The sequence below is a fragment of the Dipodomys merriami genome, unplaced genomic scaffold, assembly GCF_024711535.1.
Source record: "Dipodomys merriami isolate MVZ:Mamm:240054 unplaced genomic scaffold, mDipMer1.0.p SCAF_5, whole genome shotgun sequence".
Classification (NCBI taxonomy): Eukaryota; Metazoa; Chordata; class Mammalia; order Rodentia; family Heteromyidae; genus Dipodomys; species Dipodomys merriami.
In genome coordinates this window covers 43,438,438-43,463,297 of record NW_027206068.1, presented here as the reverse complement: position 1 = coordinate 43,463,297, position 24,860 = coordinate 43,438,438, and the positions used below count along the sequence as shown (strand labels likewise).

General features: G+C 40.7%; 1 protein-coding gene across 4 annotated transcripts in view; it reads right to left on the bottom strand.

Annotated features, from left to right (window-relative positions):
- The window catches only part of Dync1i1 (dynein cytoplasmic 1 intermediate chain 1), a 280,550-nt gene extending 256,901 nt beyond the window's left edge, over positions 1 to 23,649 (bottom strand). For all 4 annotated transcript variants that reach the window (XM_069996539.1, XM_069996541.1, XM_069996540.1 and 1 more), the window contains exon 1: positions 23,491 to 23,649. The gene's annotated coding sequence lies outside the window, so the exon portion shown is untranslated. The remainder of the gene's footprint in view (positions 1 to 23,490) is intronic.
- Positions 23,650 to 24,860: the final 1,211 nt, after the last annotated feature.

Here is a 24,860-nt window from a genome sequence, read left to right as displayed (position 1 = left end):
AGCTAAAATGCTTTAGAAATATCAAAAAGAGTTAAGGTCTCAGGGATAGATTAAAAAAATAGTAGAGGAGCATGAGGCTTCAGGAAAAGGTTTAGAGAACTGTGTGTGAGCTGGATACCTGTTGCACATGCCTGTAAGCCTTAGCTACTTAGAAAACTGAGATCTGAGGATTCTGGTTTGAAGTCAGCCAGAACAGGAAAGTCCTTAAGACTCTTATTTCCAATGAATCACAAAAAATTCTGGAAGTGGAGCTATGGCTCAAGTATAGAGTACTAGTGTTAAACAAAAACAAACAAACAAAAAACTCAGGAATAACATCTAGGCCCTGAATGGAAGCCCTAGGGCCATCACAGAAACAACAACAACAACAAAAACCCTCTGTGTGAAAGATTTCTCAGTTGGCTACACCAGCGAAGAGGTTTCTTCTTCCTCACTTTCCCACCGCACACACATATCAACAGGCTTGAGGCTGGTTTTGAAATAACAAAGACAAATTGTTAATAAACTACAGACTTTTCTCCGAGAATTTTTTATTCTTTTGTCCTTTGGCTATTGCTGTATAATGTTTTCACTGCATTTGATGTTGGTATAATTTGTGGAGGGGAAGGGAAAAAACAAATTGTTTAAATAGGAATACAGGTGGACCCATTGCAACAATGAGATGTACAAGACGTTATGTTGAAAAACGAACTTTACAACTTTGGCTGGGGGAAGGTGGGGTGGGGGAGGGATGGGATGGGAAGGGATGGAAAGGGGAAACAAAGGAGAAGGCAACAATGCTTGCTAAGAAATGTACTCATTACCCAGCTCATGTAATTGTAATCCATCTTTATGGTATTTTCACAATAAAAAAAAGAATAAGAATAAGAACCTCAAAGATTACATAATCCAGTAACCGTATTTTCTAAATAGAAAAATTACAATGAATTTTTCCAGTTTTACAACCATTAAATCCATGTCAGAACTTAATACCAGATCTCCTTATTCTTGAATAACTTTGTGAGATAACGCCTCCCTTTCAGTGTTCACTTACTCAAGATTTTACTTATTTTAACACAAAGAAAGTTCTTCAATGAAAGGTCTTTATGGTGGATCCTCATCAGAAAATTTCTGGTCCAATCTTACTGTCATTCTCTCTCACCCTTCCTTGGCAGAGCACATAAATTGTATGAGGAAGTTGGTACCACAAAGAAAGCCTCTTGTGAAATTCTCAGGCATATCACCAAAGATAATACTGGGTGGTTTAAAGCACTGCAAAATTTTCATTTATTTTAGTAGAGAACTACTAGCACAATATATACACACCATTTTAAGTATCAATATTAATTTTTTCTATGCTATATTCAATTTTACTCTTTTAATTTTTTTATTATTGTCAAGGTGCTATACAGAGTGATGTACATAAGTAAGGTAATAAGTACATTTCTTGTCAAACTTGTTACCCCTTCCCTCATTCTTTTTTTTGGGGGGGGGGTCCAATTGTGGGGCCTGAACTCTGGGCCTGTGCACTATCCCTCAGCTCTTCAGCTCAAGGTTAGCGCTCTAACACGTGAGCCACAGCACCACTTCTGGCTTTTTTCTTTTTGTTTTTGTGGTGCTGAGGAATCGAACCCAGGGCCTCATGCATGCAAGGCAAGCGCTCTACCACTGAGCCACCTTCCCAGGCCCCCTTCCCTCATTCTTAACTAGGAAACCAGGCAATATTTAATACAGGTAAGCCTTTGTTCTGCTTTTATTGAGTTTTTGAACTATGTTTAGTATTTGAACTATGTTTAGTATTACTATGTTTCCAGCGATACTTTCACTGCTTTATATTCTGAGTGACCCAAATTGTTCTGCTTAAAGTGTAACTTGAGCATTAGCAATCGCAGTGCATTAAACAAGAGGGACTAGAGCCCTTAGCACAGACTCATTATGCTAGAGAGCAAAATCAATCCATAGGGTATCTGCTCTCTCATCTAGTTAACTGGGTAGGGATGAGAGCTCTTAAATCTTAGAGGACTTGACAGCTAGGGCTATTTTTGCCCAAAAGTTGTAAGAAATATCGCCTTATTTCTGACCCCTACAGTGTATTCCACTAATTTATAGATTCAACATGCCTCTCTGTAGAAAAAGAATTTTTCCTCAATTAAGAGAATCAGTCATTCATATCTTAGAGTAGATCCCCTTGAGGAGATACTCAGATATCAAGAGTCCTTAGGACACGAGAATTTCAAGTAGAACTCTTGAAAGGGCATAAAACTAGAGATGGAACAGTTTGAATAACTAGAAGGATGTATTTTGGGAATGAGTCTCCAGGAAATAGGGTAGAAGAGAAACAAGGGAACAGCATGAAGAAATCTAAAAAGAAGGACCTCATGAAAGGATCCTTTAAAACCCATAAACTTGGTCAAAGTAGATGGGAAAGTTGAATTGTCTGCTTGTGCTTTACAATGAACAAAGCCAAAGAATTTCTTTCTTGGTTTGTGACAAATCTTTACATTTATAGTAAAGGAAATTCACTCTCTCATTCACCAGTACAGATGTGCACGACACACCTACTCCCAGCATCCCCTCATCCAGGAAACTATCTTTACTAAATCACTACCAATACCGATCCATTGATACAATTTTTCCTGCCTGAATTACATTTTTAACCTGTTTTCTGACTCTAAAAGGACTAGATAGCAAAATCTATTCAACTTATAACTGACAGCCTCCATTGTTTATCTCAAGTAATAAACTTAGCAATCAAGAATGTATGGTTCAAAATGTCTTAAGGATAAATCATCATGCTGAAGGTTGGCTTTTCTCCTTAAAATTTATACAAAAATAATCTGTACTTTAAAACAGAGCACTCTTACTGCATTTGCAGCTGTTTTCTCAGAGTTGCTAAGATGATAAATGAACATGTCTAAAAATAAATGTACTCTCAATAACCTGAAGGGTTGATCTTTAAAGCAACTGATAACAAAACAAGACAATCTTTAGACATAACTAATTTCAGCTGAGACTTGGAGTCCTGAGCCTGCTGTTCTTGGGGCCATATTGTCTGCGCAATCAAGTTAATTAAAAACAACACTGGCCAGTAGGCCTACTTACTGTGGACTCTTTCCTGACCTATAGAGGCTGTGAGCTAATGTGTGATACCAGGAACTCCTTACCCATCATAAGAGAAAATAAATTTAAACTCTCATCATAAAAGGAAATTAAGTCCAGGAATCTGTGGCTCACACTTGTGATCCCAGCTACTCAGGAGACTAAGATCTGAGAACCTCAGTTCAAAGCCAGCCTGGACTGGAAAATCCAAGCAGGAAAATCTGTGGGACACTTATCTCTAATTATTCACACATACAAAGAAGAAGAAGGAGGAAGAGGAGGGGGAGGGAGGAGGGGGAGGGGGGAGGGGGAAGGGGAGGGGGAGGGGGGAGGAGGCGGCAGCAACAGCAACACAGCTAGAAGTAAAGCTGTGGCTCAAGTGGTAGAGCAATAAAAAAATAACTCAGGGTCAGGGCCCAAACCCTGTGTTCAAGTGCTAGGACCAGGACAGAAAAAAAAAAAAGGAAAATTCAGCATCCACTGATAAAATTAGGGAAGGACAAATTTTAATATTTAAAAAGCAAAAATAAATTTTCCTAATGTAAGTCAGCAACAATCATGCTCACAAGAAGTCAACTTACTCAATCTTTTAAAAATAGATGTTACCGCCAGGTGTCAGCTACTCAGCATGTTAAGATCTAAAGTTCATGGTTTAAAGCCGACCTGTGCAGGAAAGTGCATGTAACTCTTATTTTCAATTAACTACCATAAAAACCAAAAGTGGCACTGTATACTGTAGCTCAAGTAGTAGAATGCTAGCCTTAAGTAAAAATGTTCAGGGACAGCATCCAGGCTCTGAGTTCAAGCACCAGGACCATTACCAAAAACAACAACAACAACAAAAAACAACAACAACAAAAAACCTCACATGTCAGCATCAGTGTCTTGTACCTATAATTCTAGTAACTCAGGAAGCTGAGATCTAAGGATTGAGGTGGGAAGCCAAAGGCAGGGAAGTTCAGAAGCTCTTATCTACAATTAACCACCACAAAGTAGAAAATGGAGCTATGGATCAAGTGGTAGAGTGCCAGTCTTAATCTACAAAGCTAAAACACAAGCAGACCCTGAGTTCAAACCCCAGTATGAGTGCTCATGTATGTGCGCGTGTGTGCACATACACACACACAAATTTGAATGCATTCTACTGAATTTTATGGACCACAATTGAAATGATCATGGAGGGAGAAGTACAAATAGAAAAGAGATGTATAGAAAAGATACTCAAAGTAAACACCTTCCCAATTGAAGAGTTATTATTCAAACCCAAGTCTCTTAAGATAGTTAATCATTGCCTGTGTCTTTAGTTATATTCCTCCCATATCCCTTGACCCACTCTCTTGGTCTTAGAATCTTATTGGTGTATTCTGCTTCTCTTAGATTGGTTCTTTGCTGTGTCATTCACATCTGTCAGCAATTTTCATCCCAGTGTTGTTCCACAAGCAGTAAAAAAATAAGACAGCTGAGAATAACACAGAGCAACTAAAGATCCCGTAACTCAAAGTGGTCAATGGTTACCACTGTGTTCACAGAAGGAATAGCCAAAGCTTCAGAAAGTAGGTGAATTAAAGCATCAGAGAGACAGATTGGCATGGGTAAATGGTACATCATAGACAAAGAAGGAAGCATGAACAAAGGTGGAAAGGAAAGGAAGAGAATGGCCAATCTGTGGGATTGAACACTGAGTATAAAGGAAGGCTGAGTGAGATGAGTTTGGAAATACAACTAACAACCAGATTCCTAATTAAATGTCCAGCGCTGCAGTTTGCACAGAAATGAAGGGAAAGCATACTGAGGGTCTTTCAGTGCTCAAGCCAGGAAAGCTCCAGGAAAACATGGATGTATCGCTCACCCTATAGTCAAAGGCCTGCTGGGCCATGCATCAAAGGAATCTGAATTTCTCAGTAGGCAGAGGAAATTTGGAAACATTTGAACAAAGAAAAAACCCTATCATTTATTACAATTATATAATTCATACTGTATTCGCTTTTCAAAGGAGAGGCTACAACTCACTGGTGAGTGTACAACAACTGAGAGGTCACAGGCAGGAATTTCCTTATGAAGAGATTTAGAACTATTAGAAAGCATTGACAGTACTGCTTAGAACATCTATCATTTCATAGAACTTACTTTAAACACGCATACATACATATTCATTTTTATATGCACCCTTTTCTTCCCTACTACTTGAGCCACAATCTCAAGCCTTTTAGCTTTCATTCTTTTTCAAACGTAGTCTCACATTTATGTTGGGTAGTCTGGATAGCAGTCCTCTTATTTATGCTTTAGATGAAATGACATGTACATACTGCCACACCCAAGATATTTTTCCCTAGGCTAATCCTCTCAATCTCTGCCTCCCAAGTAGCTAGTTATAGGCATGCACTACCAAGCCAGGTTTTATTCTTTATTACTATTAGTAAAGGTTAAATGTTTAAAATCTGTTGGACCTCATTAATTCTAAAACAGATAAATTTTAAATTCTAATGTTGATTCCTATCTTTGTACCTTGTCACTCAACACTTTTCATATCATGATCCCCATAGAGTTATGATGGTATTTTCACAGGATGTCAGTGAGAACAGAAAAGGCTGTTTGCTACCAAGGGAGACTAATCAAGCTTTAACAATCCTCAGGACCATGAGATCAGTATCTGGATGCTCATGAATGTGTATATCCATTTGCAAATTCTACCACAGAATGACCAAAGCTCATAGTGCTACATGTTTAAATCCACTGTGAGTAAAAGTAGAGGAACACAAAATGAAGTGTCCCTAAATACTTCAAGCCATAAATATACCAGGGCAGGTATCCTTACCCATATTAACCTACATTTTTAGCTACCCTAACAGGCTCATGGGAGTGTAGGAAATCAACACTGCCAGAAATGCAGGGACATAGCATGCTTCCTGCAGAGCCTGCCAGCAGAAATGGTGAATGCCAGGACAGGATTTGGAAAATGGGTATTTGCCTCATTGGCACAACCTTTATATCTCTTTTAGAAAAACAGCCATCTGAAATCCTTGGCTACAAATGGACTGGCCTGGCAAATAGCATTCTGTACATGAATGGATAACTCCATGGTATGAGACAGCATTCACAACAGATTTCTCAACTGGCTCTAAAAGGCTTAAACGTGTCTGATACTACAAGTATTCTTTAATTCAAAAAGTTTTGAATTTAGCTACAGTTTCAACCATCTGTCTCTCTTGGTGAAAATAGGATATAGGCCTGTATATAATAGCTTTTAAAGAAAACCCATGTTGGTAGATAGAATTTTAAAATGAAAGACGAATTATATCACAATTTTCTAGATGATTTTACGCAGCGACAAAGTATCTAAAATAAGCAGCAGTTGACATGAATGCTCCTACTTCCTTTGAGGTCTGCTCCTATCCCAGATCATTCCTGGACTGAGCATCACTTCAAAATGGACCATTTCTACTCAATCATAGACTTTCAAAGCAGCAGAATGGAGGCAATAAAGTAAGTCCTCCTATTTTAGTGACCACAGCAGAGGCAGTGAGGGACAGTGATAGATAGTACCTGTGAAGAATTTGGAAATAACGGAAATACGCAGAACCACTTTCTGAGCTTTAAACTTTTCTGAAAAGGTAGGACATCTCCCAAGTCACAACCACAAAGGAGACTATCAGCTTTCAGGGGAAACCAAATAAAGCTAGGTTAACCAAATATAATGGAAAGCCACCACATAATTAGTAAAATCTATACAATTAAAGGATAAAAGAATCCTCGATGACAGAAGGGTCATGAATATTTGAGGTTTTTTTCCTCCAGTGTATTGATGGGAAAAGGGCAATGTGACTGATCGTCATCCAGTCAAGAATGTTAACCCAGGTGCAAAGGCTCAGCCTATAATCCTAGCTACTAGGAAGGCTGAGATCTGAAGGATCGTAGTTCAAAGCCAGTCTGAAGGGGCAACAACAAATATCCACAAGACCCTATCTCAACAGAAAAAAACATGTTTCTATACATCTGTTACCTAGTTACAGCAAGAAGTATAAAGTCTAGGCTGTCACTAGAGGAGAAAGTGAGACCCTTTCTCAAAAAATAACCAGAGCAAAAATGGCTGGAGGTGTGGCTCAAGAAGTAAAGTGCCTAATAATCATGAAGCCCTGAGTTTAAACCCCAGAGCCACCAAAAGTTAGGATGTGATTAGGTAACCAGCATCACCTCGACATGCCCTCAGTACACGAGCATGCGCCCACACTCATGAGCACACAGTCACTCGACCCCAGGTTCTTCTGGAAGATCACAGCACACTTCTCCCCACAGCTGCAGTCCCTGCTGTGCCCTGACTTTTCAAGGAGAACGTGGGGGCAACGAGAAGGAGGTTAGGAAGATTTGCTCCCGTGAAAGAGACAGAAGAATCATCTTGCCTGGGAGGATCTGACCAAAGTCACTTATGCTTCTGTAAAGCAGGCAGAGTCACGCTGCTTTGCAAAGCAGTTGTAAATTAAAATGTTTGCCCTCGAGAAATGTTTACTCCCTAAAAAACCATCAAGAATGTTGAAATTGCTAAGATTCAGGAAGTTCAAGTAATTTGGTTACATGATGCTAACTTTATCTTTTTATTAATTTATTTCATTTAAACTAGTACTAAGCTCTACAAAGTCCAAAGTGCAGTTATAAAACCCATGGGAGTTACACAAATGGTCAAGAAAGAGTCTGTCTCACAAGCTCTTAACATGGTCTGGGAGCAGTTGCCATGGAGACTGGCAAAAACACATGACAAGGTAGAATGCACTACGATAGCATGCAGTCTCTGGATTGTGAAGTATGCTTCATGAAGGAGGAGCTGCAGGAGCTAGACATTGATGAGTGAACAGGATGTGAACTAGGGAGCCCTTCCTGTGGAAGGAGAGCATTGTGGTTAAATGACCAAGGAAGGGGTCCCCAGCCTGTGTATGGAAAACACATAATTCAATGGGACTAGAGGATATGGATGGATGGAGTTAGGATGGCAGAATGTGGGACAATGTGGGACACGCAATAGGTGATCCAGGAACATTGGTTCTTTTCTTCCAACCTACCTCATTGCCGAAGAAAATTATTATTCCTCATACAGGTTAGAATCATATTGGGTACCAGGTGCTCATGTCTTAGCTACTCAGGAGGCTGAGATCTGAGGATCTCAGTTCATAGTCAGCCCAGGCAGCAAAGTCTGTGAGAGATTCTTATCTCCAATTAACCACCAAAAAGCAGAAAGTGGAGCTGTGGCTTAAGTACTAGAGTGCCAGCTTTGAGCCAAAAACCTAAGCCACAGACAGTACACTAGTACTGACACTGAAAAAAAAGACACGCAGACCGACAGAAAGAAAGAAAGAAAGAAAGAAAGAAAGAAAGAAAGAAAGAAAGAAAGAAAGAAAGAAAGAAAGAAAGAGAGAAAGGAAGGAGAGAGGGAGGGAGGTAAACAAAGAAAGAGGAAGAAAGGAAGGAGAAAAGAGAAAAAAGGAAGAAAAGAAGGAAGGAAGGAAAGGGAAAAGAAAAGGAAAAAGGAATAGAAAAGGAAATAAAGAAAAAGTAGGAATTTAAGCATTTCCTTGTTATGTCAATATAGTCTACTCAGTTGTGTTAATGCCAACACTAATATTAACACTTCCCTCACATATCACACCTTTGCTGTATAGGATGAAAAAGTGAGAAATTAAGCTTCCAAATAGATATATTAGCATGTGTGATACATTCTTTGCATAATAAAAAGCACATAGGGTGGAAACTCTATTAGCTATATTATCTCTAATTTTCTCTTTTTAATAGTCAAAGAATATGTCTGAGGTTTCCTGACATATGGCCTTTAATGTCACCTATTTGTCTAGCCTCAGTTCGGGGGAAGGCTTAAAAGACTCTAAATCACCAGGTGTATTAAATCATTACTGAATGGAAAAACCAAAACAAAAATATAAATCAGTGAGAGAATAAGTTAAGTATAATGTTAGCTCCAGTTTCTTTGCTTTTAATGGTTATGACAACTCCATCTAACACATCTATACTATTCTCAGTCTGACAGGAATTTATATGGCAGTGTTCATTCACTGAGGAATGAACACATGTTACAACCTGAACAGTCACTAGGAAAAGGAAGTAGACACAGATTATTACATTTAATTTCCAATTTCACAATTGTTCATTTACACCAGCAGCAAGTAAATGGCTGAATCTTACCAAAAGAAAAAGTGATGTAAGGCTCTTCTAATGACTCATATATTACTAAATTTTGGGAGATGCAATGTAGAAATTGCCAAACAATGCTGTGACTTGTTATTAATGGTCTTTGTAGACAGCCCTCTCTGAAGGTAACACATTGAAATTCTCTAGGCACTAAGAACTCACTACACACAGTTAACCCACTCTACTTTTTGAATAGCTTGAGTTAATATGAATTCTACTTCTCACTAGAAGTTGGGTTACAATTGATGTCTTTCCATATCTATTTGCTAATAGTAGAATCCTTGTACCCAGCCCTTCTTCTGCATGTAACTACAGTCTAACGCTTTGTTTCTTCAATGTTGCCCACTTTGTGTGCAAGCAGTGTTAGGGGAGGGGCAAAAGCCAGGAAGAAACGGAGGTCACAGAACAACAGTATCTACCAGATGACAGCATCTACCTCCATCACAGTCAGACTCTGGTTGTCAAACTTTCACCTGTGTTACTGACTCTAAGCACAAGGATCTTCTAACTTGCTGGAATCCAACAAGCAGAATGTCCCCATGATTCAATCACAATGAATTTCTACCACTTTAGAGCTTAATTTAATGCATGGAGCAACAGGGAGGTTGGAAACATACCCTCCACAGACCCAAATTGAAGATGAGAATAGAAATCAGTTTTATACTGAAAGAGATCTTTAGCCTAAGATTGCACCACAACCTAGAAAAAAAGAACTGACAGAAAAAAATTCTCTCCTTCATAATGATGTTGCCCTAGTCAGTCACTACCATCAGGCACAGACAGAAATATGCCGACTGATCTAGACTCAGGAAAACCGGGCTTCTAGAATGCCAGGGATTAGCAAGCTCACATTGGGCCCAGACATCCAAAAGGTCATTTCCTTTGTCTTAGGAAATCAATGTTTATATTAAACATAAGAAAGCAATACAACAGAGAAAAACTCAATCCTACAAGAAATGGAGAATTAATTGATATTTATGTTTTCAAATCTTGTCATAACAAAAGGAAGCAGTACGTTTTTTCACGTCCCGTTTTACAGGTGAAGAAGATGAGGTGAAGGGAGGCAGAGTGACTTGTCAAATGTCACTGTGTAGTAAGTGGTGGAACTGAGAGACCTGAACCTCAGTCTCAGAAATTACATTCATTTATTACTTAATCAGAATCACTTTGCATTGTTTTGCAATCAAAGCAAGTATAAGAACAAAAGAGGAGGACGAAGATTAAGACAACCATGGAAATATTTGTAAAAAAAAAAAGAAAAGAAAAGAAAGAAAGACAAATGATAAAGGACTGTACCCAGACCCTAGTTCAAGCCTCAGTACTCTCTCTTTCTCTTTCTCTCTCTCTCTCTCTCTCTCTCTCTCTCTTTCTCTCTCACTCTCCATCTCTATCTCTCCATCTCTAACTCTCTCTCTCTCTCTCACACACACAAACAGTATATTTGCTAGTGAATAAATGCAGTAGATTTCTAAATAAGTAACTTTGACAAATATTACTAACATGTTAATCTGCATAAAGTTTCTGAGATCTGTATCCATGTCATTTATACATTCCTTAAACTAATAACTGCTATTTGCTTTGAAAAAAAGGCAAATGTCTGGTTAGCCTACAAATTCAAAGAAGTCATTATTTTCTTTTGTTTTTAATTTATTTTATTTTATTTGTGAACATACTGTACAGAGGGGTTACAATTACATGGGCAGGATAATGCGTACATTTCTTACCAAGCATTGCAGCCTCCTCCTTTGTTTCTCCTTCACATCCCTTCCCAGCCTCCCCCCTCCCCCCCAGTCCCAATCCTTCTCCCTCCCCCGCCCCCCCGCCCCCCCCCCCACAGACATTGTAAAGCTCGTTATGGACATGACAACTTGTACTTCTCACATTGTTGTAACAGGTCCACCTGTATCCTTAAACGACTTGTTTTTCCCCCTCTCCTCCACAAGTTATACTGACATCAAATATAGTGAAAGCAGGGGTTATACTGTGGGGGAGGGACATACAAAGCAACAAAGAAATAATCTTATAAATGCGTTAGACACACATGCATGAAAGAAAAAAACATTAAAATACATATCTAAGGGTTCATTTTCCTAACATCACATTATCTGACCTTTTCCGCTTGACTCATACATATACTACATATTGCAAATAAGGGAAACCATGGGGCCTATGTTTCTTTGGGCTTACTTCGCTTAATATAATTTTTTCCAAGTCTTTCCATTTCCTAACAAATGGGGCAATGTCATTCTTTCTGATGGAGGCATAGAATTCCATTGTGTATATATACCACATTTTCTTGATCCATTCATCTACTGAGGGGCATCTGGATTGGTTCCAGATCTTAGCTATGGTGAATAATGCTGCACTAAACTTAATTATTGATTCCTTCCTTTCTTTGAATCCCCATGTACTTTGCCAAACCTGTCAGGAATTTAGCACCTTTAGCCATATATGGTTACCATTTAATAAGCGAAATACATGACAATATACAACCACATCACAGATATTAAACTCTTTCAGTTTTCAACTAGACATCAGTACATAGACCTATACCTTATTCATTTTCATACACATATATATATTTATTGTAAAGATACTGTAGCTTTAGTATGGCTATGTTTGAGATTACTTGGGTGAATGCCCCAAACTGGGATTCCTAGGTCATAGGGGAGCTCTATGTGGAGTCTTTTGAGGAACCTCCATACTGCTTTCCAAAGTGGTTGAACTAGTTTATACTCCCACCAACAATGCAGTAGGGATCCTTTTTGGCCACATCCCCTCCAACATCTGTTGTTATTAGAGTTCTTGATTACAACCATTCTAACTGGGTTGAGGTGGAATCTCAATATTGTTTTGATTTGAATTTCTTTTTTTTTTAATATTTTATTTTATTTTATTTGAGAACATACTGTACAGAGGGGTTACAATTACATGGGCAGGATAACGCATACATTTCTTACCAAGCATTGCAGCCTCCTCCTTTGTTTACCCTTCACCTCCCTTCCCAGCCTCCCCCCTCCCCCCTACCCAATCATACCCCCTCCCCCCCCACACCGACATTGTAAAGCTGGTTTTGACATGACATTTTGTACTTCTCATTGTTGCAACAGGTCCACCTGAATCCTTAAACGACTTGTTTGTCCCCATCTCCTCCACATGTTATACTGACATCAAATATAGTGAAAGCGGGGGTTACACTGTGGGGGAGGGACATACAAAGCAACAAAGAAATAATCTTATAAATGCGTTAGACACACATGCATGAAAGAAACAAAAACATTAAAATACATATTTAAGGGTTCGTTTTCCTAACATCACATTATCTGACCTTTTCCGCTTGACTCATACCTATACTAGATATTGCAAATAAGGGAAACCATGGGACCTATGTTTCTTTGGGCCTGGCTTACTTCACTTAATATAATTTTTTCCAAGCCTTTCCATTTCCTAACAAATGGGGAAATGTCATTCTTTCTGATGGAGGCATAGAATTCCATTGTGTATATATACCACATTTTCTTGATCCATTCATCTACTGAGGGGCATCTGGGTTGGTTCCATATCTTAGCTATGGTAAATAATGCTGCAATAAACATAGTTGTGCTGGTAGCTTTAGTGTGGTCTTGTTTGTAAACATTTGGGTAAATGCCCAAAAGTGGGATTGCTGGATCATAGGGGAGATCTATGTGAAGTCTTTTGAGGAACCTCCATACTGCTTTCCAAAGTGGTTGAACAAATTTACATTCCCACCAACAATGAAGTAAGGTTCCTTTCTGTCCACATCCCCTCCAGCATCTGTTGTTGTTAGAGTTCTTGATTTTTGCCGTTCTAACTGGAGTGAGGTGATATCTCAATGTTGTTTTGATTTGCATTTCTTTTATGGCTAGGGATGTTGAACATTTCTTCATGTGTCTATTGGCCATCCTTCTTTCTTCTTCAGAGAAGCTTCTCTTTAAGTCTTTCGCCCACTTATTTATTGGGCAGTTGTTTCTTTGAGGATTTGTTGTTGGGTGGTTTAATTTTTTGAGTTCCAAGTATATTTTAGATATGTGACCCTTGTCCGTTGTATGGCTAGTAAAGATCTTCTCCCAATCGGTGGGCTTTCTATTGATCTTGCTAGCTATGTCATTTGCCCTGCAGAAGCTCTGCAACCTTATGATTTGCATTTCTTTTATGGCTGGAGAAGTTGAGCATTTCTTCATGTATCTATTGGCTATTCTTATTTCTTCTTCAGAGAGAGAAGTCTCTCTTCAAGTCTTTAGCCCACTGGGAAACCTATCAATATCCCAACCTCATTCTTCAAGGAAATAGAAGAAGCAACCCAAAAATTCATATGGAACAATAAAAGACCCCAAATAGCAAAAACAATCCTTAGAAGAAATAACAGTGCTGGAGGACTATCAATACCAAACTTCAAACTCTATTCCAAAGCCATAGAAATCAAAACAGCTTGGTACCAGCACAAGAACATACCTGAGGACCATTGGAAAAGAACTGAAGACCCAGAAATCAACCCACAAACCTATAGCCACCTACTATTCGAAAGGGAGCTAAAAAATAGAATGGAAGAAAGACAGCCTCTTCAGTAAATGGCGCTGGCCAAATTCATTTAACACCTGTAGAAAACTAAAGCTAGATCCTTATATGTCACCCTGCACCGGAATCAACGTCAAATGGATCAAAGACCTTGAAATCAAAGCAGACACTCTGAAAACATTGCAGGAAGGAATAGGAGAAACTCTAGGGCTCCTTGACACAGGCCAAAATTTTCTTAATAGATACCTAGAAACACAACAAATCAAAGAAAGTTTGGACAAATGAAATTGCATGAAACTGCAAAGCTTCTGCATGGCAAAGGACATAATAAACAAGATTAATAGAAAGCCCACAGATTGGGAGAAGATCTTCACTAGCCACACAATGGCCAAGGGTCTCATATCTAAATATACTTAGAACTCAAAAAATTAAATCCCCCAACAACAAGTCCTCAAAGAAACAACCGCCCAATTAATAAGTGGACCTTATTCATTTTCAAGTATGGGCCAGGTACTCATTCTTGCTTATAACTGGCATTCTATAAGTACGAGATAAATGTGCTTCACTGGAATTTTTTGTTAATCTCTTAGAAAAACCAATGCTTTTTCTAGTTATCATCAATAAAAAAGATCTAGATTTGTGAGCTCAATTTTCTAGGAATCTATTATTTCTGGCGATGCTAAAATCACTCAAATTCTTTTCATATTCTAAACAGGTATTCTCTCAGATATACCAGAGTTAGATGAGATATGTGGCTATATATCCATTAGGGATGCTCCCTTGAGTCTGTGGTTACCTTCGCAACAGATAGGTCTCATGTACTTTCCTCTCTTTCATAGTCATTTGTTCATTACAAAACTTCCCTTTCTGGGACTGGGAAGGTGGCTCAGTGGTAGAGTGCTTGCCTTGTATGCTTGAGTCCCTGGGTTCAGTTCCTCAGTACCACATAAGCAGAAAAAGCCAGAAGTGGTGCTATGACTCAAGTAGTAGAGTGCTAGCCTTGTGCTGAAGAGCTCAGGGACAGTCCCAGGCTCTGAGCTCAGGCCCCACTACCGACAAAAAAAAACACTTTCCTTTTCTATCCCTTAGATCTACACTTAAGGCCTCCTTTGAAGTCAAGCAAGATCATTTACTGGTTTTGACCAATGAGGTGTAATTAGAGTTTGCAGTGTGTCACTTCTGGTAGGAGGCCTAATACCCAGAATGCAATTTGCCACAGGGATCAGAAAAAGAAAATCTCAAAATGAAGCATCTCTTGTCACAGGTCTCAGAATGGATATGAAATGCTTTGTTTATCCACAATGGACATGAATAATGAGCAGGAAAATCTTTCCTTGTGTTGTTCTGCTGAGGTTTGAGAGTTGTTTACTGAAACATCAGGATTCAGCCTAACCTGAACAGTCTGCCCTTGTACCCAACTCCATCCCTGTGAGCCAGGTTTCTGGTACTTTCACCTTTCTTGAATTAGGGTTGGGAAGTGTCAAGAACCTTTCCTTCAGTCAAATACAACTGTGGAATGTCCTGTGAGGATGATAAGACAATGTTCTCACTAACCAAAGTCACCAGAAAATGTGCTCTGGCTAAAGCAACATTCATTCTGTATTTTCCCTTAGAGAGGAAAATACATATTCTCCATGTCCTGCTCATATCTACCTGGCCAGCATTCAGGAGGTGATCATGGACCTGGTGTCCTCTTTCCAATATCCTGAAGGATCCCCCAAAGTCAAGTTTTTCTCCAAAGTTACAGAGGTACTTGGTTCAGTATGGGTAGAGTATACCAGTGAAAAAGGAAATTGGAAGAGTACCTTCCTTCCCACAGACTGCTGCGTTTGTAATCAGTCTTTCCTACCTTCTTTAAACTAAAAAGCTGTAATAGTTTGGCCCTCAAATTGTAAGTATTCATATTTTTTATTTTAAAATGTAAGAGGCCCTTAAAGGAAATGAGCAGTTTCCCTCCACCCTCTGAACTTGATGGCATAAGATACAAGATTTTTACCCTTATATGATATGTCAGTTACTTTTCAGCAGTATTTGGGAAAATATTGAGAAGCTTAAAAGAGGAGAAAATCTGTAAGTGCTCAAAACCCCAAACGTTGTCCTTGTGTGGTCCAAGTCTGCATCGGGAGATTTAGTTTGGCATTTTCACTTATGTAAATAGAGTCTCCCTTTCCTCTGAGCCCAGAGGCATTCAAACAGGAGGATCCTTTTTCCAAATCAGGGTAACCTATACCTTCTGAAAGTGAATGAAGTCACACTTTTAAAGGAAGCAGGCAGAAAAGTATTTTGTTATTCTTCTTCCACAAAATACACACCAGTTCCTACAACCCCTTGCTATTTTGATACTGATGGACTGAATGGTGAAACAGGAGAGGCTAGTCATTTTCAAAGAGGACTTGGTGTCAAAACTCACCTCACTGCGCCTGCTGCTCTTTCCACCAGCAAACTATTGACATTCCACAAGTGGATTGTGAGACAGAATCCCAGGTCATCTGAACTCACATTATTTTCAACATTCAACAACTTGATAAACATTTAAACATTTCCATATGGTGCACTATAAGATCTAAAAGTACATTCTATAGGAGAGGACTGCATTCCATTCCCACAAGTAAAATCTTCATCTTGTCCAACAAAGCAATAGGCACTATTTCAGGATTAAGCAGACAGTCTAATGAAAGCTGTAGATGAAGGGTTTTTATAATGTTGTGCCATCATTTATTCATTAGAGCTATTTCTAATATACTCATTGTTCTCATGGCATTAGAATAAAACAGACATTTGTTAACAAATCAAGATTTCCCTCCTCTTTCAGCAAAAAGGAACTAAGGAACTGGGAGCGGTGTCAGATCAAAGCCGCATCATAACTAGCCTAAGGGAATCCTAGAAGAAAACACATCCCAGCCCTCATTTCCAGAAGGGAGAGTGTCCAAGATTCCTCTTGGCCATGCAGAAATGCTCCACACAATGGTGATTCAGGAAGGCAAGGCTTCCAGAATTGTGGGTGCAGTCATACTGGGAAAAGATGCACAATGGATACTACGTTTCAGGAAGTTAAATGTTTTTTACTAAACAGATTTAAATGGTCCAAGGGAAAGAACTCAATCTTATAAGAAAAAGAAAGTTAAGTGGGATTTATTCTGGCTAAAATTTCAAGTCAATTAAAGCTTGTTGAGTTTATTGTCTTGTGAGACCTTCTATTAGAAAATGAAAGGCAGGGTCAAGGAACCTAGAGTCTAGAAGGGAAAAAGGTATGCCCATAAATAAGAATAAACTGAATAGTTTACTTTTGGTTCAAAAAGAAGGTAAGATCCTATACATCCCAGAGAAGATCATTCTTGGCTGATTATCAGTGAGAGAGTGGTAATTACAGTAGGATAATAAAAAGAAAAGTATCCCCCATGCATGAATACACACCGTGTATCAGACCTTGTGCACTCTTTGTCTTGGATCATCACAATTTCATGAGCCAGGCAACATTATTCCCTTTTAACAGATGAATAAACTGAGGCTTACAAGGCAGTAAGTAGGACATCTCATCTCTACTTCCAGTACTTTATGGCTGCCTGTAGATCTCATTCTCTTACTATCTTACAAAGAAGGACAGAGAAATGGTTTAAATTACCCATGGAAAATTTCAATAGTGGGAAAACCAGAATATCTAAAGGAAAGTTTCTCTATCCTGGCATAATTAACATTTTAGACCAGATAATTGTTTGCTCTAGGATCTGTCTTATCCACTGTAGAAACATCTGGGGGCCCCTTTCCTACCTCCCTTTCATAAAGGTCCTTCTTGCACACTTTTATTTAAAGCAAACAACCCCCATACCCAAGTCTTAGTGATGCCTTACCATAAGATTGATAATATCCTTGTGTTAAAGAACTTCTTCATCCACTTTTTATACTGAAGTTAGTACAGTATTTAGATTTAATTGGACTCCATAAAAATTTTATTTTTAATTCACAATATTTAATTCACAATATCCTCAAAATCATACTGATTGCAATTTAAATTTATGATAAAAAATGATCCCTAAAATGTGTGATGGCAACAGAGTGGCAGAATTTTTAAAAAACTCAGGATCATAGGGGAGAAAAAAAGGTGTTGAAAGCCATGGAGTTGAAGCATAATGAAATATTCTGGTACCTGTTGCTAGGCAGATCAGGCTCTATGGAGCCTGAGTACATTTACTTGTATTACAGAGAGTGCCTTTAACAGAAAATGTTGTTATCTGTTCTTGTCATCCAGATGGCATGAGCCCTTCTGCCCTCCACGATAAATAATGAGCTGTTATATTACCACCAGACCACAAGGAAAGATAAAAATGTTAAAAAACATAAGGGATATTTTGGAAGCAAGAGCAACTGCTTGAGAGGGTTTCAGATTTGCTATGACCTGAACACAGCACACAGAGATTAGGAGTAAGCAGAGGGCCTTCCAGGACTTAGTACTAAGCCTCCATTATGGATCATGACCCAGCCATTGTATCTAGTGCAAATCAAAGAAAGCTTTGATTTGCAATTGTCCAAAAGCAAGTAAAATAGTCTTTGGGCTGAATTAGGTAAGGGCTGCTATACACCTGCCATTCAACAAAGATGCCTAGCCATATGTGTCAGTCACATGAGTGGAGTTTCATCTTGAAAGAAACTAGGGCTGGTGTATCCCCTACCACACTGAAAGATGTATTATTTCCTTGTTGCTTTTGATAACAGTTTAGGCTTTTCCTATCAGTGTGTGAGCGTGTTCTTGAGGAACACTCAGTGCTGCCACAACCCACATAGATAGAGAAACAATGAGAAGCTGAGGGAAGAGAATAAACAGACTTTAGAATCAGGATGATCTGCATTTGCAATGGAACACTTCCAATAGCTGGCCTCAGGTGGCCTCAGTCGAGTGACTGAATCTTCCATGCATTTCTTTGTTTGTGTCAGTAGATAAAAATGTCTACCTTACAAGGATGTCAGGACCATTCGATGAATGGACACAGCAGTAACAAAGCTCTAATTATGCACAGGGTAAGTGACCAATGAGTAAAACAGAACTCAGGCTGCCTAACACACCAAGAGACCTAACTTAGTGGCAGCCTGGGTTGGTGAATAGTGTTCTTGACACCCAGACTTCTGGGGTCTTGATATGATAATCAAGAAGAGATTTTTCTTATTGTCTGGTTCTGGCAAGTAGTTTTGCTTTGCCTATAATACATTTGATGAGGGTGGCCTTGTGCCTCTCCCCTTTGTTAAACATTGAATATAAATATAATAGCCGGGCACTGGTCACCATGCCTGTAATCCACTCAGGAGACTCAGATCTGAGGATTTCAGCCAGCTCGTAGACAGCCCAAGCAAGAAAGTCCATCATAAGCTTATCTCTAATGAATCAACAAAAAGCCAGAAGTAGAGCTGTGGTTCAACAATCTTGAAAGAAGGGACAACACGTGGGCCCTAAGTTCAAGCCCCAGTACTAGTGTGAATGCACATTCACATAGTAGTTCTTAATATATTTTTAATCATACTTTATTCCCCCACCAAAAGAAAAACCTACATTTGTGCATAAATGCACCATCTTACTGGGATCAGTGACTATCTGAAAACTGCTCAAGAGCCTGCTCATGGTGTCTGTTGATTTTAAGAAGCTTCCCCTACACATACACACACACACACAAACAGCACACAAGGTGCTATTAACCCGTGGGCTCTTAGAGATTAACACCTGGGAAGTTGCGTCTGCATCACAAGGCAAGCTTCACTCTGACATTCTGGTGACTGGCTTCCTGCGTAGAAGAAGCAAAGGAAATGATTCCAGGGCATATATGAAATATCTCCAGTCAAGAGGAACAGTTTTCATATGAGCTGGGTTTATACTTTACCCAAAAAAAAATGAGAGTTTTTCTTTGAATTAACCTGTTTTTTTTTCAAGTCAACTAGATATTCATTTGCCCCAGCTAAATTCCCAAAAGTAGACAAGCTTTCACATTTCCTTTTTTAAAAAAAGTGTAATGCTTTTCTAATTGAATTGAATTTATTAGCTTACATTAAGCTATACAGAAGATGATTTCATCACAATGAAATGTCACACATTTCCATGTATGTATAAAATATATTCCATCAATCCCTCTCATCATTCTCCCATACCTAGTTAGCCCTTCTCCTTTCCTAACCTAAGTTCAAGAGGTGTCATTTTTCTATTTTCACACTTACTGACCATCTATTTCAATATTATCCATCCTCTTTAACCCTTATTACCCCACCTCTTTCTCCCTAATACTCCTCCACAAGGAGTCTGTTTCTCTTCTCCTATTGAGCTTTTATTGAGTTCTTTATGTTGTTTTCCTCTGTCTTTGCAGTATAGGGAGATGCAGAAGTCACACAGTTTTCTAGTAAATGGGATCTCTGGTCAAAGTAGAAAGCATATAGGGGGCTTTTGATATCTGTAAAACATCATGGATAATTGGCTAGTTTAAAACCAACACAATATATTATTTCAGGAGACAAAGTTGACTTTGAGTTTAGCTGCCAATCAGGCAGCAGCAGTGGAAATAACAACAACAACAACAACAAAATGGCTACATTTGTGGCTTCAAGGAAATAATGGTTTGAGGAAAAATTTCAGCCAATATAGAAGTAGAAATTTTCTGTCTGTTTTGTTTTTATAGCAGGTATTAATCAGAATGGATGGGTTCTGAATATAGAGTTGCCTGGTTTGAATATAGAGTAGACCTGGTTTGAATCCTCCCTCTGCCAATTATTAACCATGACCTTGAGTTTATAACTGAATTCAGTTTCAACCTGTATAAAGTAGGGAGCATGATTTCTACTTTATGGTATTCATCTAAGGATTAAAAAGAAATAATCTTTCCTTGACCAAAAATAAACAAAAGCCTAGGATTCAATATCTGAAAATAAACCAATGGAATTGCCTTATAAGATAGAAGCTTAGGTAAGAATCTTGACCTGGCGCCAAGCTTCCTATGCTCAAGTTGGCTTTACCACTTGAGCAAGCAAGCCTTGGGAAGTTACTTGTTATCTTCTTGTCACATCATTTTCCTCTAATTTCTTAATTTTTAAAATAGGATTGCAAACAATAATGGCCTCATATGATTTTTATGAGATTCAAATGATGCACATGTGGAAGACTTTAAAATGGACTGAAATTGTAAAATGAGGTGCTCAATACATTTTAGTTATTACTGTCAACATTTGTCTTATTTGTGGCATAAAGTGTAGAAAAACAAGGAAGATACTCATGTTTGCAGCAGGTATGTGATGTCCTTCATTTGATACTAAGTTAACAACAGAAAGGAGGAGAAAGAACAATCTAGAAGGACAATAGAGCGGCGCCTGCACATACAGTCTCTGCACAAGGCAGACTTGGGTCAATAGCTTGGCATGCCTTTTACAGGACTGCTCTACACAGCTTCATGTGTATGGACACAGCATATGAATTTCCCAAGATTTCCACTACTCAGAACTAGCAGTCAGGGGAAGGACTAGTTGATCACAGGTTGACTTAGAAAGAAGTATTCTGGGGAAAAGTACTAGGGAGCAAGTTCCTAGTACCTCTCTTAGATATAAAACACTATGGGAGAAAGAAGCAGAGCTGAAATTGAGGACCACAAACCAGTGGCCTAACTCTGCTAGCTTCTTCCAGAGGGTTGAGTTTCTCTCTTCTGCCTGTATCTGTAACTATGATTATATCTAATGATGTAAACTTTTGATGACCAAAAGGAGCTTCAGGTGTATTTTCAGTAGGAAAATTTAAAAATAAAATTAGGAGTGGGGCAAGGCTTATTGAGCCACCCCTTTTCTCCTCCTCAAGAGGACAGTACAAAAGAGGTTGCTGCAGCCCAGACATTTAGGAAGAACTCTAGAAGCAGGTGTAGCAGTGTCTGAGGCTTGAGGCAAAGAAGAGATGCAATAGATGTTCTAGACGCAAAATGGGGCCTAGAGATGGACAAACAGGATAAGTCTTCACTGAGTCCTCCAACCATATTAAGAAACCATGCTAGAGAAAACACTGGATTTTTAGATGAATAGCACCTGGAGCCCTGGTTCCCCAAATCCTCAGAAGTCCTGGCCAGGCTGGTTGCAATAAAGAGAACATAGTGTCTTACTGCTTGAGAGTAATCCACTTTATCTTATTAAGAATCATGGTTTGTGGTGCATGCTGTTAAGCCTAGTTTCTCAGAAGGCTGAGATCTGAGGCTCACAGTTGGAAGCTAGTTCAGGAAGGAATGTCCGGGAAACCCTTCTGTCCAATTAACTAACTAGCTAACAACAACAACAAGGTGAAAGTGTAGCTGTAGTTCAAGTGGTAGAGAGTTAGCCTTGAGCAAAAAAGCTCAGGCACAGCCCCCAGCCCCAGTGTGCACGCACACTGTACACACAAGGAAGAGCAGACTTCAAGTCCTTTTCCCAAGGCAAACTTTTTGAAGCAAACTTGGCATTGTAAATAAGGGGGAGGGCCTGTCACTCACATTCTCACTGTCCCTACTCTGGGGAGGCAATCTGCAGTATGTGTTCCCATTGCCAATTCGCAAAAGTGGTTACTATGTTTCTCTACAGTTCCCACAATTGCACAGAAAGTCCAGACATACACACAGTCCCCCTCATCTGTTTTACGAGCCGAGGATGTCTACTGCAGTTCCTGTGGCCTGGCTGTTGAGCTTAGCTTCCTACCAGGCTGGAATGTTTGGAAGCAATTTTTCACAACTCTTGTCTACAGCCATGGCTTTTGAAAGGCAATTGCAAGCAAGAAAATGGCTGGCTACTTGCTCCTACCCTTTATTTAGGTGTGGTAAGAGGCCAGGACAACACATCTACTCCATCTTCTGCCTTTCACGGAGTCTCTGATTTCCTCAGTCATTTCCTGCCCTGGCCCTGAGTCTCTCTTTAACCTTATTAGCCAAGGTACCAGTCACGAGGCCCCCGCACACTGCGCTGCCACCGGGGCTGCGGGAATCACTGCCCTTATGGTGATGACGCACAGATTTACCAGGACAGAGCGGTTCCGCTTCCCAGTGGGAGTGGGTTGCGGGGAGCGGGCTGGAGAGCCCCACAGCCAGGAAGGTGTTTACCAAAACGCATCCCCATCCACACTCGTTTTTTGTAATCGAGAAGGAAACTGGCATTTTCTTGCGTGCTTGAATGTTTAATTAAAGCCCTGCGAGAAGAAGTACCTCCCCTCCCGCTAACTTGGCGGGTAGCAACCGCATCCAGGAGCTGGGCAGACAGCTCCGACATGCAATCAGACGGCATCCTCGCCTCCCTCCGCAGCTCCCCGCCCCGGGGGCCGTCAGCTGGAAGCTCTCCGGGGTGCAGATTTCACAGCTGCTCGCCTTCTGTCTGAGCGGAGGGGGCAGGGAGGGAGACCCAGGCGGGGCGCCCCGGGGATGCCCCTCCCAGGAGCAAGGTGGGAGCCAAGGTGACGACCTCGTGACCCTTCCTCCTCGGCACGAGCCTCTCGGCTTCTCCCTGAGCGGCCACAGGGGCTGCCGCTGGGGGGGCTCTTGGCCGCCTTAGGGCACCGCGGAGTAGGTAGGAGCCTGGGGAGGGGCCAGGGCAGGGTGCAGCGCAGGCTGCAGCGGTGGCCGACGCCGCTGCCCGGCTCCCAGCGCAGGGCGCACGACCCCGGGGCTGGGGAGGGGCGCGGAGGGGGCGGCGCGGAGACGCGACCTGCGGCAGGGTTTTTACCTGGGCAGCGGCGGCTCTGGGGTCTGGCAGGCGGCGACTCCCGGGCTCTGGCGTGACCGTGGCGGAGCAGCCGAGGGCGGCGGGCCCGGCCAGCAGGATGTGCTGTCTCACGCTGCGCCCGCCGCTAGGCTCGCGCTCCTCCCGGAGCAATCACTTCCTCCCGCCGCCAGCCTGACACTGACAGCTCCCGCAGCACCCGGGCTGCGGGGTTCGCCCCGCCCCCGGCCCACGCCCTCCGCGCCCGCGCGCCTCCCGCGGGAGGGCCTGCGCGCCCCGGGCAGGGGGCGGAGGGGGGCGAGGGGACGGGACAGGGGGAGGGGGCAGGGGCAGCCTAAGGGCCGGGCCGGGGCTCCTGGAGGGGCTGGGGCGGGGGGTGACTCACACCTAAGTGGCTAGGAAATGCTCCGGGGTCGGGAGCGCCTACTGATGCGCCACCATGGAAAAACTGCTGCTAAACTCCCTGACTGCTAAACTTTAAAGCTATGTAAATCAAGCAGACTAACATCAGATTCACCTATTTATTCAGAATGATCTGCAGGTCTGATTGATTTCTGGTTTTCTTAGAAAGGAATACAGACACACACACACACAATCTAATTGATTGTGGGTGTGTGCTTTGTGTGTGTCTTGCTCTTTCGTTGCTTCTGAGAGGACCTAGCTTTTAAATATTTAAGTGAACAGCCCAGTGCTGCTGGCTCATGCCTGTAATCCTAGCTACTCAAGAGGCTGAGGTCTGAGCATGGCAGTTGGAAGTCAGCCTGGGCAAGAAAGTCCACGAGCCTCTTACCTCCAATTAAACATCCAAAAAAGAAAAAAAAAAAAAACCCGAAAGTGGAGTTGTGGCTCAAGTGATAGAACACTAGCCTTGAGGTTTTTGTTTTTTGTTTTTTGTGTTTCTTTTAAAGCTCAGGGACAGCGACAGCGCCCAGACCCCTAAGTTCAAACCCTAGCACGAACACACACACACACACACACACACACACACACACACACACACACACACACACACACACACACACACACACACACACACACACACACACCCCTATCCAGGTAAACAAGCATTTGCCATTAATTCTTAAATTGTAAGGCTGAGTTTGAGATGTTAATAGGCTTTTGGCCCCCTTTTATAGATAAGCTTTTCATCATTTTTCTTGAACATACATTGTTTCATGTACATGTAAGAATGGATGCTAGGGGAAGGCAGAGACTATCTCTTGATCATTACTTTCTCCTCACCATGTAGAAAACAGTGTGATGTTTAACAGGTGCTGGGTTCTTTACAGATTTATCAATTGACAAGAAGTACAATTTAAAAAATAAGATCTAGTTATGGGTACAGTATCATACTTATCTTGGTTCCATTTTTG